The 14,447-nt window shown below is 41.6% G+C and overlaps 1 protein-coding gene across 4 annotated transcripts in view; it reads left to right on the forward strand.

The window, feature by feature from the left end:
- The window catches only part of LOC128746753 (kelch-like protein 29), a 272,806-nt gene that overhangs the window by 21,922 nt on the left and 236,437 nt on the right, over positions 1-14,447 (forward strand). Inside the window, exon 3 of one of the 4 annotated variants that reach the window (XM_053844040.1) lies at positions 5,328-5,375. The exons of the other annotated variants lie outside the window; for them this stretch is intronic. The gene's annotated coding sequence lies outside the window, so the exon portion shown is untranslated. The remainder of the gene's footprint in view (positions 1-5,327; positions 5,376-14,447) is intronic. 4 annotated transcript variants of the gene reach the window in all.

The following is a 14,447-nucleotide window of genomic DNA, read 5'->3' on the forward strand; positions in this document are numbered from 1 at the left end:
CTGGGAGTCCTCCTCACCTGGTGCCACTCATGCGATGACCTGGTGCCCTCTCTGCACACAGCCACTGCCATCATCACAAATATGGCACCCTTCTTTTCTTCTCATGCACTAAAGGCTCCAGTCACGCTGCTAACACCAGACCACAACATGGGTGGAGCATAAACATGACTGTATAAAAGCCCTGCTCTGACGGTGCTGTCACACGCCCCGGTTATATCGCTGTCGCACCAACAATGACGCATTGTCTCCAGCACGCCCCCTACCAGTGATTAAGACCTAAGGCGCCGCGGGGGGGGGGAGGTAGCCCATGGATTTCTAAGAGGCTGCTACTCACTCCAGCATCACACACACAGCAGGGGGTTTAAGATGGCATCTTATGCAGGCCATTGAGGCTAATGACTGAATGGGCACGTTGACATTTGCAATCAGGATTTTTGCTGGTTCCTTTAAATGTCCTTGGGGAAAATACTGTTTTCACAATTTATTAAGTGTTTCATGGAGAGGTGTGGAGTTATCAGAATGTATTGTTGAAGTAATTCAGTAGGAACTAATGCACAATTCAGGGAATGTGTGTCCAGAGCGTAGGCATAAAACCTGAGAAAAATGTAGCTCTCAAGTTTCTGCCTTCACACTGGAAGACGTAAATCAACTTTGTTACTTCACTTTGTATATTTTTAGCTGCCATAATACTTTTGAAACCTTTAAATACGAGTGACCTTATGTCTTCTGGGGAGGAGCTTGACATTTGAATGGAGAAGCTGAGCATCTAAATTAGTCGGTGACAAAATTAAGTTTAATATTCCTGGTTAGATTGTCCACTTATTCCATAAAGGACCGCAGTGGGTGCAGGTTTTTGTTCCAACCAATCTAGAGGAAGCCTAGATTCTCAGTAGGCGTATCGGCCCGCCTGCCGATTATTTGTAGCTGTTAACCCCGAATGATAATCATGTGACTCACCAAATTATTCGACATGAACATTTAACTTACCATAACTCCTTAGGGTTTATTCAATGAAGAAAATTAAAAAAACATCTGAAAGAAGGGACCCGGTCGTTACGGTTGTCCACAGCACTTCTGCGCCGAGACCGTCCAAACACACAGTAGACTTCAGTGTTCAGGAGTTAAGTGGAATACAATAACTCTGAACAGCCTGTGCGAATAAAATACCAGTAACAAAAGAGAGTTTTGCAATGGCGCATATTCTACAGTATATTTTCAGCTCATGAGTTTACTGAGGAGGAGCGAGGAAAAAAATGGTTTTGTAATGGTGTTTTGCTGTACAGATTGTTGTGACAGAATGAGTTAGGCAGTTAAAGGCTGGTTTGTTTCACATTTTCTACTTCAAGTTTCACTCTGCCAGTCAAGGGGGAAAGACCTGGACTTGAGTTTGTTGTTGTAAATATGTAGACTACTTCCAAGTTTAGATTTGTCATCTCAATTTGCTGATACGTGTCACTTAAGTTCTTACCTTGTTATTAAGTTTTAAAATCCAGTTTTCTATTCTCTATGTATATACAAATGTTCCAGTTTAATTGCACAAAAACACATGTTCTATTATACATGCAGAAAGAAATGTGGACAATGAAAATGTGCTATTTAAAGTGTGACGGACGAATTTAAATAGCAGATGGACCACTGTAGCTGGGATGCAGATTTGTTTGCCGATAGAAATTTTTGCTGCTATTTTGAGTGACACAGTGGAGCATGCCACTGGACCAGCCTCAATGAATGGCCTTTTGACTTCTTTGTCATCTCACTGTCTCATCCATCCCCAGCCTCATATTGGATATTTCATAAATATTGCTGTTATGTTGGTACTATTTGCAGTACTGTAGGAGTGACACAGAGAACAACGGAGTTACATCAGAGATCAGCTCTCAGCCCCGGCCTCCAGGTTTGCTCTGACAGACTGACTGACAAGGGTAGGAAGGAGTTTCCGTGGATGATGTTTGCTGAAGAAATTGTGATTTTCAGTGAGCGTGAGGAGGAGGTGGTGGAAAAAGTTGGAGGTGTGAGCTGGAGAGAGGGGGAATGAATCAGGAGATGAAAGGTAGAATCTGTATGGATGAGTGAAGCGGTGGTGGAGGCTATTTGTTTAGAATATAGAATATATCAATAGGTGAAGAAGAGAGTGCAGACAGGGTTGAAGGTACTGAGGTTGTCTTCAGGAGTGACTACGGCAGACTTTGTTGGAGTTAAAGAGGTCAGATCATTGGACACGTGTGGAGGAGTCATAGATGAAGACGGCCAGGAAAAAGATGAAGGCAACCAATGAGGTTCATGGAGGACATGAAGAGGACATGTGACTAGGGGGGATGATCATAGTATGCTAAGCTAGAGGGGATAACTTAAGTTACCTTCATGAATATTTCAGTTAATTTAGCTAGTAAACTGTGTGTAAATCGTAATTTACGGCCAATGATGCCAAGACACAATGGAATGAGGTCACTGTAATATTTAGAAAAAGATGGAAAGGAATGGTTTAATCCAATATTGGCCTGCTAAAAAGTCCAAGCTGTGTTTCTGATTCATGCAACCTCCTTCACTGTGCTGTAATGGGGACATTTTCTCAACCAGAATTCAACATTCATGGCCGGTTTTGAAATCAGTTGTTCACCCTCTTGTCCCATCAGATGAAACTACCGGTAGATGAAGACAGGCAGATGACCTTTAGCGCTCTGTGCCCGTCATATCACCTGTCTTATTTAAGGATTTGTAGACCCGACCTGCTCCGCCCTTTCCATTTTGACATATTGATTTTCATTTCTTGTTTTTGACTAGCTGTCGCTAGCTATAAAATGCCGTCATATGCTGGCGAACCTGTCAGTTTAGCCTAGCTTGGAAAGTCTGACTCCAGGACTAAAAACGTCTGCCGGTTTCTTCTTCTTCTATCGAGTTCTATATCACTGCATTTGAGTGCTGCTCTGAAAAGCTGTTATTGATATAGAGACACTGAAGACTATGATGTTGAGGTTTTCTGTCATTATGTTTTCACTTATTCAAGAAAGAGTTCAGTATTTCAGTTCAGATTTATCAGTTTTTATTTCACTCTCTTGTTGCTGCCACTCAGTAGAGACATTTCTCATCATGTCACGCCCATATCACCTTGGCACTGTGATCGCAGCGCTTCACGATCATAAACATTTGTACACTGTCCAGTATTGACTGTCCAAAATAATGTTTCCTCCTCCTCTTGCTCTGGCATGTGACCTTCTGCCAGGCGAAAACATCACATTCCAGCTCACCTCTCATTTGCATAGATTTGTGTGAAAGGAAGCAATTTCCAGCCTGGTCATAAAAAAAAAAATAGTACTAAACGAAAAAATTATTAATTACATTTCAGCTCTGAAGAGTTGCAATGTTCTTCTCCAAAATTAATTTCCCAAATGGGCCTCTTATCAACGAACTCGGTAACACCTTCTTATCAACTGTGGTCTAAAAGGTCCAAGCGAGAATTTTTCTGGGAATTAATTTCGAGTTCAGCTGCCGAGACTTCGATCATGCACCTCACTTGTGTCAACACTGGTAAGGCATCCAAACGGATTGTTGCACGTGGTGTTCCCAGCAGTGCGTGAACCGGATGTCGGTTCATCCCAGGGAGGTGGAAACTTAAGAGGTTATATGTGTGAGACCACTACACACAGGCACACTGGTATTAGCAAGTAAATGAGCAATGACATCAAACTAAAGCTCTTAAATCATGTATGCAGAGACTGTATCGCCAATTTATGATTGAAGTAAGAGAAGAAACATGCAGAGAAAGCCTCAATTTGAAAGTAGGTGAAGGACACAGTGACAGTGAACCAGGGCAGGTGAAGAAAACCAGGGTGGAGAGACACTAAGGTGAAGGTATTTGAAGCTTTAACATAAATAAGATGAACGAAAGAAATAATTTCATTCGTTCGTTCCATTGTTCATACCAGTCTCCTACCTTTGACACAGGCTGGTCCCAGGTCACGTTCCTGAATGTTTGCATCACCTGGTTTTGGCTGGTGGTTTGGCCGTGTTCATTCAGAGAAGTAGTATTCCACATTCCCTGCCAAATCCAATGCTTCCTGCTTGCAGGTGCCATTGGTGTCGAGGTTTCTGCAGCAAGATGAACGGCATTAAGCTGTTGTGTAACAAAAGCTTAGTGTGGCCGGACAGCCGGCTGATGGACCAGATGTTGCCTTGATTTTAGGTCACTCCAATTTCAATTCCATATTTCCTTACAAGCGCTTTTCGTATCAGTTGCCCACCACACCACTTGGCTGGGTTTCAGTATTTCCCAGCATTAGCTTGATAAGCTGCGTGAGATCTGTCCCACCATGGTTGAACCAGTGAGAGGACAGACATGATGACCTCATGAGGACCAAGATTTGCTTTTGAGGCAAGTAAATATAATATAAATTTAATATATTAAAACAGGGGTTTCATAGAAGTCTTCGTGGTCCATATTTGGCCCCTGAGCCTTGGCTTCATTACTGTGTTGCGTGATGTTGAAAATAAAAAAGGTGGAATCTGAGTGCGGTGAAAAGACGGGACACGTGGAGTGCAGATGTCAAAACAATTCCTCGCAAGCTCCATAGGAGAAAGCACGTGCTCGTAAAAATGCATTCCTGCTCCCCGATGTTTTCTCTCAACTTTGCCCTCAAAACTTCCTCCCGAAACGTCCCAGTCTTGCGCAAATCATTTTCCAATTTGAACTCCTGCTGCTGTCTTCAATAACAAAAGATTTCGCACAGTGTCTCACATGACTTCAAACTCAAGTTCTCAACCGAAAAAAAAAAATAGAAATTGCTGGTAAAATGGATTTTGGGATTGAAACTTTAACAGGGGTAGATCAAAAAGGTGGGGCGTAGCGTGGAGAAGCAAGTTCAGCCGCAAGATGCCTTTTTCTGAAGTGTACTTGACGGATCAGATGAGCAGGTGTTCTTGGTTTTACAGAGCGGCTGAGATAGTCCCCGTCGTCCCCTCGTCTGTGATGATGCACAAACCAAGAATAATTGCTTCTCTGTGTTGCCTCGCTGAATCAAAGTTACAAGGTTTAGTCAAGCGTTGCAAAGAATATTGCAAAATTCTGTGAGGCTGTACGGAGCACTATAGAACCGTGATGACACTCTGACAGGTTCGCCGCACTTGCTTCAAATGTCATGTTCTAACTGTCTGGCATATAATTTAAGCATGATGTTTTACCTCATTTTTATATTCAGTAAATCTAGACAGTAATGTTTTTTATTCTCTGTTTGAATCATGTTTTTTTTTTTTTTTTTGCAGAATATTTAAATGTGGATTGTAAAATCACTCATTTCAAATAGAATCTTCAATTTCATTTCTTCTTTTTCTAGCCAACCTTCCATCACCCCCTTTCTTACTTCAAATTCTTTCTTACTAAGGTTAGTAATTTTATTCATTTAATATTTTTTGTTTTCCATCCTTGTTATACAATATGCTCTGTTTTATACATGCATTTGAATTGACAAATTAAAGAAAAATATGTTCGCTTAAGCTTCAAAATGTACATGTATATATGACAGTACATGACTACATGTATCAACGTCCATTTAAAAACGGAAATAACTGTACTGTATTTAGTGTATCAGAGCCCAGCATCACTGAAACACGTTTCTCCCTCTGATGCGTCACTGATCTTTTCTGCACAGACCCATTTGGTGTTTGTCAGACGCAGAACCACCTGCGGAGATCAGTTTAGAGTTGACGTGTTCAACACAACGCCGAGGAGACGCCTGCCTGGAGCAAGGCATGCTGGGAGAGGAGAGATGAGTGCGCCGCTTTGTAGGCAGCTGAATTGGCCGTTGATTTAAGTGGCCGTAATTGATCTAAATCGGTTTATCATCATGCTGAATGTTCTCTATGCTCTTTTAGTGTTTGTTAGCCAATCCTGAAGCTTTCATTTTCAAGTTATTTTCAGGCTCTAAGATTCCAAATCAAAAGGCAATGCAGAGGACTGTGGACAATGTGACCTCGCCATGGAACATGGACACTAATAAACCTACATAAACTTCCAAAAACCGAAGAGTTAAAATGGAAAAAAAATAATTTGTTGCAAGGGGGTGGACATCTAGCTTCAACTACTTTCATGGGGCTGAGATGCTTTCTTCTGTGTTCGCCTCCAACAATTCAAATGTATTGCCGTCAAACCCAGTAGGCTTTGTTTGGCCCAATACTAGTTTGGTCCATGTCAAGAGAACCCATGTGGTTGCTTTGGCATCTCAGTGGAATGTCTTCTTTCCCAGGTGAGGGCATTTTTGGGGGGAGGTCGGGGTGCTGACCCAGGATTGTTTTTGCCACCAGATGTAAAAAATGGAGCAACAAATAAACATAATAAAGGCCAAATATAACTAAAACACTTATGTTTGTAAAACTACTCAATGCTATTTGGGTCAATGACAATATTGCAATTTCCCCCTTGTAATAAGGATCCAGAGACCAAGTCTTGTTTTTAAAAGAAAAACTCTTTAGGAATTCAGATTTGCAAATGGTGTATAAAAATAACCACATTTTAAGATCTAAGAAGACAAATGCTGCTGGCTTCTCCTCACGCAGAGTGTGGAGAAATGTAATTTAGAGGACGTACAGATTGTGCATGTTCCGCACCGCCACAGTATTATTTATGGCACTTTGATGAAAAATGGTGGAATAAGAAGTCTAATTCTTTGTTTATGAACGTGGCCTATTTTCCTGCTCCTTCATTGCACTGATGTATTTAGAGGACAAATTCACTTTAATGACCAGCGTCTTCCGCCACAGCTGGAAAACTTTTCCCCGCAGATATGATAACCTCTCTTCCTGTGGCTACATGGTGGGGTGACTTTTCAAGCTGGAACTTTCTGTCGCGTCTGAGTAAAGTTCTTGACATGCCTGGAGAGATTTCAGCAGATCTGAGACAAGTGCTGACAAGGTCATGCAACTTCTAAACTTCTTTCCCCCGCCACTCTCCAGTGCCACCATTTTTTCCTCTGTCATCCCTCGACGTGCCTTTCAAAACTTTTTATTTTTTTTTGTGTCTCCACACCTGCGACTTCGGGGCCTCTTGTTTTTCGGTTGTGCAAAATCAATATCCATTACAGCAGGGATTGAGAAAGCGGAGAAAATACACTGAGGGAGCGAGACGTTCTGCCATCCCTGTCAGTCTGACCCTGCCTGACGGCTGTCATCTCCCTTAATTGCTTTGCTAATATCGGCCCACTCAGCCTGGATCTGGGTCATCAGGGCCCCTCTGTTGGAGCTGACTGGAGGCCGTCCTCCTTCGTAATCGCTCCTTCAAACTCCTTCTGGCTTCTTTACCCTTGTAGTCTCATCTTAATAAGGGGAAAACTGCACTCACCCTGTGAAATGTACTTGGTTTCAGAATGCGGAGGTCGTCTCACTTGCTGTGAGGTGTAACAAACTAACTAGCTGTATTGTCTGTTGAAGGTTAAAGACCTTAATCTTATTTTCACTTTGAGGCAAACCTCTGCGCTTCGGTCAGATCTTATTGTTATAGTCATCAAAATAGGATTTACTTTTTATTTTTTCTTGAAAAAAATTGTCACCATGGTTCCCTGTCGTGAAATTTCTTGACTAAACTGGAGGACAAGTTCACCCCCAGGTGAATGAGTTTAAGCATTCTGAGGGAAGAACGGTGTTCTAGTTTGGTGGAGAAAGAGCTGAGCTAAAAGACTAAGCTTTCAAGTTACAGGTGGATTTCTGATCTCGTCTAGGGTTAGTTTTCCAGCCAGGGTAATTTCATGTCCCATCTCAGTGGGTCCATGGCGCTTCAGTTCTGCGTCTGGAAGAGTCTCAAGATATAACCTCCATTCTTCAGCATTCCAGAAACATGCATTTTATTTGGATGCCTCCTGGAGGTGTACAAGGTGATTCAGAGGAGGCCCTGACCAAGAACACTCTGAAGAGATTACATCTCACTGCCAAGGTCTGAGTTGTTCTATGCCCCGAAGTGTTCTTAAAAATATATCCTTCTGAGATCTTTTCTTGTGACATGTAGCGTGTCAGTAAGATAAGCCAGTATAGACAAGATAAAATGTGTTTTTTGCAGACTGAACAGACCCTTCAAGTGAGGTTGTTTTACTGCAGATGTTGCATCTGGAATTCCCGAACTAAGTTTGAGTCTTGTATTCATTACTGCCCCTCAATCGACTGCATTGCAAGGTGAGATGTCCCAGCTAGCAAACCACCAATTGCTAGTCCTCATTTTAAACGCAGGGTTAATGGCACCACTTCATTTGAACACATGACCAGTTATTTATGAACAATAAAATAAGTGATATGCCCAACTGCTGGAGACACAGAGACAGAAAAGTGTCTACCATAGTGGCTCTGCAAGGCTTAGACTGAACCCTGTTGTTTGGCTGCTTCCTCTTGAAATGGAATGATGTTCGTCTGAGACAATTTTGAGCTTTTGTTCTTCAAGGTTGTGCGATGTTATGCAAGATGTTGTTTAGCAAAATACACTTGTTATTCAAACTGTTCTGTGTCTCTAGTAGAAAGGCGACAACTGAGGATTATTTAATTGGATTTTAGCAAGTCATTTCCTTTCTTTTGTTTGCTTTCTGCAGTGGTCAGTACCTTTTGTGAAGTTATATAGGACTATCATCTTGTGTGTATAAGCACAGAGAAATGTAGACCAAGACAGTGAGTTTATTTGTATTGAAAAGATGCATTTCTTTTGTTGTTTATATTATCTTAAACTCTTGTCATGTCACCTAAATGTTCTGTTGCACCCGAGGAAAGCATTTTTCTTCATCTTTCTCACAAAACAGTTGAGTATTGTAGCATCTGTGTCGCCAACATCAGTGCCGGTGGCTCCAGGCAGCCATTTTATACAAGGTAGTGAAGCTGGAACAAGGGGCTGGTAATTGTGTCGGTGGCAGGGCTTGGAGCCAGGAACTGTCAAGACCTCATACTTTCCTCGGCTCCCAGGTTTAATGGAGCATGCGAAGACCAAGGTGTGCTGCCCCTTTCCCAGTTCAAATGGCCTCCCGTCCCTTCCTGATGGCCACAGCGGAGCAATAAGCCGAAGGTAGAGCAGCTGCAGAAGGCATTAGTTGTAAGACCCTTCCTGCGGGCTGCTGTTTCACCCTCACTGCCCTCCGTTTATTTCTACAGTTTGATATCTCTTTTCTTGCTCTGCAGTAATGGGAATGACCCAAATGCTGCAACCCGTCATGTGTTGATGCTGCCCGTCGTGTTTTTAGTTCAGGTGGATCAATATGTTGTTAAGACTGTGAAGTGGAAACACCGACACACTATTTAAGTTTGTGACAAAAGTTTCACGCCAAACGATAACCTTGTAATTTATCGAGTTCCAGGGCAATGTTTTAAGACTTTCCTCATCAAAATTGTCATTGTATTGTCATTGATACTACTATATGGTGTATGGAAAACGGAATGTGGAGGAGAAAAAGAAACGGCTTTACTGACCTCAAAAGTTTGACTTCAGTTATGGAAGTCCACAAATTCTTCATCTTTTTTTTATTGTGGAGGATGTTTCTGCATATTTCTATAACATATCAAAGATCAACTCTGTTAAATGATAATTCTCTTCTGTTACAGGAAACTTGAAACCAATCTTTTACATGTGTTATTATACAGTATAGTGGAGATTATTATACTTACAATGCAGTCGTAATTAAAATGGGACACAAAACAACGTTATTTATTTGATATAAATATATCCATAATTATTATTATATAATATATATTTTATAATTCCTCTGGGGGATTTTAATTTTCTTTCTTTAGTGTGCCGTTGTAATGGCAATGTGCCCTCTTTCAATTTGCATTTAATTACTGCTTTCTGCCATTAAATATTCATTTTAATTTAGCTTTTTATTTGTGTGTCTTTTCATGTAATTTAATGCTGCACATCTCAACATTAAAGTGAGCCTGGCTTAAAAAAAAAGTATGTTCCATTGTTAGTTAGTGTCTTGCATCACTGCATACATTATTGAATGATGGCATCGGGCCTTTTCTGATCACATGGTTTTAGCTCTCTGGCTGCATGTACTGTATTACTAAGCGATGCGGTCAAACTGTGGTGGGTAATTATCGTAAAGTTATTATTAATTTATTCCATTGTAATTAAAAGAAACCTCCTTCTGTATTTTTTATGTAGCTGGCTATTGGTAGAATGCACAGTTTTAACTCAAGCACTTGGTGTCTGGTGTCATCTATTGCTCACTCGTCCTTCTCTTCTGCTGTTTCTATATAGTTTCAATTCACTCACATCCAAACCGCCACACAATTACAGATCCTTCCTTTCATGCTAAGAGTGAAAGTCCAGCTGTCACCCAAACTGTTTGCTTTGGAGGAGCTTGTGGACTGAATCAGAACCTCGAAGAAGCACACGGCCTGTTGTTATGAGCAGACTTTGGAACGATGCCTGGTTCTCCCAGAGCAGCACTCACTCTTCATTGTGACTCGCTACTAATGAGCTTTGGGCTCAAGAATATTTCCGCCTCCTATTTTCTCATTTTGACCGCGCATCATTCAGATTTTGACCAAAACTGAAAATGTGTTGTTTGCACTTGACAAGTCAACTGTTGAAGATTTGTGTCTCTCACTAGAATGTTTTCGATGCTTCAAACGATTCTACTGTTCTATTCAACAGTTCTGTGTGTGTTGTTGTCTCCTTGTTGACTCTGCTGTTGGATTCCAAACTTGTGTGTGTCTTTTTATGGCCTGGTTGGGAAGCTTGAAGAGGAATATAAAAACCATCAGTGCGCTCGTGTGTCCAATAGTGCTCAACTCTCCGTCGCCTTCACTCAGAGTCGCAAGTCGATTCGCTGCAGTTGCTCTGCTAGCACCGTTGTGTTTTTCCGCTGGAGCACCATCTGCTGCCTCAGTGTTTGCCTCCGACACTATTCAGATACAAACGCCAAAACAATTGAATCGGACGACATTGACATGAATACTCCGAGGTTGAATTTGTGAGTCAGATTTTCCCCTTTGATACGCTGCTTCCTGGTAAACAGATTTTTAAGATGAGCCTGTTGAGTGGTGTCTTCCTGACTCCTCGAAGCCTCGCAGTGGAAAATAAACAGCAAATCCAAGAGCAGAGATGATGACAAGACCTTGTTAGGATCATCTTTGCACTCAGATTGAAATGGCTGTTTATATTTCCTCTGTCTGTTGGTGGGATATAGCATGTGTACCCGCCTGACTGCCAGTTATCACTTGTGATGGCCATTATGGACTCCCGCCAGTCTTGAGGATAAAAGTGACTTCAGTAGAAGATGAGCCGCAGATAACAAGCGTCTCATTTTAGGGAAAAGTTTTGGGACGACTGGTAGCTAGGAATTGAAACTTGTTATCCTCTTTCATGGCTGCATGGATATTGCCCAAGTGGTCATATTATTTTGCATTCTAGTCAGTTTAGTATTAAAAATAAGATTTTTAACCGTTTTTATTGAAAAGCAGATAAATATTTGATAAAAACTAAAGACAGATGGCTAATAATGATAATAATGGGGGGCATTGTGAAGGGAGATTTATTTTTTTTTAATTATTTTGTGAACAAGAAGAGAACAAGAAGGGGAGCGGCCTTGACAAGAAAGCACTGCAGGAGACCCTGTTGTTCTCTTGGTCTTGACCTAGTTCCAATAGTGGACAGTAGCACAGAACAGCCATGTTTCATAGCTCTCAATATACATGCAAGAGAGGACAGCCCTCATTTCCCATCTGCAGTCTCTCCACTGCTTTTTCAGCATCAAGCTTGCTGCTGCAGCCCTCCAATTTTTCTTTGATTGTACTTAAACTGCATCTTCTTCTTCTGTCTCCAATGAGGGATTCAACAAGGCTTGCCTTACAATTTGCTCTGTCAGTCTCTCCTAGCTTAAAACGTTGAAGGAAACGTTTCCTCACTCAAGCAAATATTTTGCATCTCCCTCACATGATAGTTTTTGAGCCTTTACCTGCTCATGATATATTATGAGGGATTCTTTTTTTCTACAGAAGGTCTCAGAGTTCTCCACTGGATTTTTTTCTCAGTGCAGGGGGTGTCTCCAAAAATTTCTCTTTAAAAGGCGAAGTAACTGCTTGACTGGAGCGCTGACGTTGCGAGTCATGCTTTGCTTCAGATTGACGAAAACTCTGGGATTTCACCCCCTGTGAAATGGTCAGTGGGTTCCACTGTAGGGGGCTCCTTCCTAAGCACTGGTGGAGAACCCTGAGTCGGAGAAGCTGAGAAGCTTCTGAGCACTGAAAGAGGTAGTTGGTACGGCATGGCACGGCCGATTGGATGACTGTTGTTGGGGTGTCTTCTGGAAAACTATTTCCCATGTTTTGATGTGAACATTGCGTGTGTGCAGCTGTGCTCTAGTAGCAATAGGTGCAATAGGTTTCCAAGACGTCCAGAAGACACCCTGCTCATGAAAAGCCTTTTGCCATTGCTCCCCAAAACACTGCACTTGCAGATGTAGCTGGGGGACGTGTTAGCAATTGAATATGATATTTGGCCAATAACTGCCGACGTAGATGCATCAAGATGGTTTTACCCTCATTGAGCCAACCAAAGTGGTCAGTTCTGTTTCCTCATTTTCCTTGATGCCTCTCATTTAAGATGAAACCAGATAGCGCTTCACATGTCAGCAGAACCGGCAGATTCTTTCATTACTCAAGTCCTGGCTGTAATCTCATTTTCTTCCCGCCGCTGGTTAAACAAACTTTTTGATTCAGTTAAGGCTCAAATCCGATCAGCAGTTTTTAACAAGGAAGCGGCGGATAATAAAGCCACTGCGTTTGAGAGGGATGTTTTAAGTTTTAGAATCAATTAATGCTACAAGAGGAGGACCGGCAAACAGAAGGTCATCCCGGCTCAGTTTATGACTTCGGAGTGATTCTCCTAAAACACGTTTGTTTATCACGTACTTAATTACCACCATCATATTACAGCTCGCCTCGACAACAATGGACAAGGCTGCGCTCACGCTTTGGGTTGCTTTAGTTTCCTCTTGGTGGTGATTTGATATGAGATTCACTAGACAATTTTCAGTTTATTACTACTGTGTCCAAGCAGTCCCTGATAAGATTAAGCAACGCCGATGAATCATAGCTAGAGAGGATTTGAGGCTCTGGTCAGTCGCTGAACACCCTGGTTTGTCCACCGGAGCAGGACGCTGTGATAGGAGCATCACTTTACAGAAGCCGGTGCAGACCACTGATCCAGCACTGTAGCAACGTTGGCTTTCTCTTCTGGTACTGGAGGAGATTTAAATTGAGTGGCTGACTGTGATGATCCTTGATCTGTGGCAGGGGCATTGATGTGCCTGTGGGGGAACGCTCCGCGGCCCGAAAACCTAATTTCCACTGAAAGATTGAGGAGGCTAACATGCTTTGGGCGAGACCCCAAACGCACTCTTTTCTCCTCTTGTCTTTTAATCGCATCAGGCTCTTAATTCTTTCATGAACTAGTCTCTGGCCTTTTTTTTTTTTTTAACCTTTCATGAGGATTGGGGAGATAAAAGAGCCGCAAATTCGGCTTGGGTCCCTGGAATTCTGGCTATTCTCCACTGCTTAGGAGAGTCTTTTGTTTTTGTCATCACTCAGCACGTAATTGTGTTAAGGGAGCTGTTGACTTTGACTGATTGTTTACCCTTCCAATACTCACGCACCCTTACATATACATCTATACACACCAAAGTTGATGAATTATGTATTGGTGCAGTGGAAGCTAGCCAATCAATATGGACGTCTAGCTTCTGTATTGATCAGAAAAGCGGTGTGTGCGTGCGTGCGTGCGTTTGTGTGTTGGCTCGGAGAAGAATCTGTTGTGTCTTGTAATTAGCTAAGAGGGTTATATTTCCACATGTTTGCACACATTATCACAGGTCTGCCTCTCACATTGGCACGGCAGGTTGTCCTGTTATCACCTCCCGACTTTTTGGGTTCCACTTCAGATGGTTATGTTGTTGAATGCTGCAGAGATAATATCACCTGTTGTATTTTGAATATATATATATATTATTTATATATATATATATATATATATATATATATATACACACCTTTTGTAACACGTTTCCTCAGGACCCATGTTTGTTGTGAACTCATTATTCCAAAACACAATGCTCATTTCTCCCTGTTGGAATTTACATTGCTACACTAATAGCTTTTCTCTCCTCTCTTATTTCTGGACTTGAATTAACATATTTTAACATATCTTCCTGTGGTTTTGTTGTTGTTTGTTATAAAGCTTCATTGATGTTTATTAAAGTTTGGGTCATGACCAGAGCTGTAACTAACCATTATTTTACTGGTTGACTAGTCACTTAACATTAGCATACAATGTTTGCAGGTCTAATTTTGGTGTTGTAAATACGATTTAAAAAAATCTCAGTGGTTGTAAACTTGTTAAATGTTGTTTTGAAACTTTATATTTGGATTTTAATTCCTCAAAATATGGTATGAGGTATGCGTCCTTTGATGTGACCTTTGTGAAATGGAAC

The sequence above is a fragment of the Synchiropus splendidus genome, chromosome 15 (genome assembly GCF_027744825.2).
Source record: "Synchiropus splendidus isolate RoL2022-P1 chromosome 15, RoL_Sspl_1.0, whole genome shotgun sequence".
NCBI classification, from domain to species: Eukaryota; Metazoa; Chordata; class Actinopteri; order Syngnathiformes; family Callionymidae; genus Synchiropus; species Synchiropus splendidus.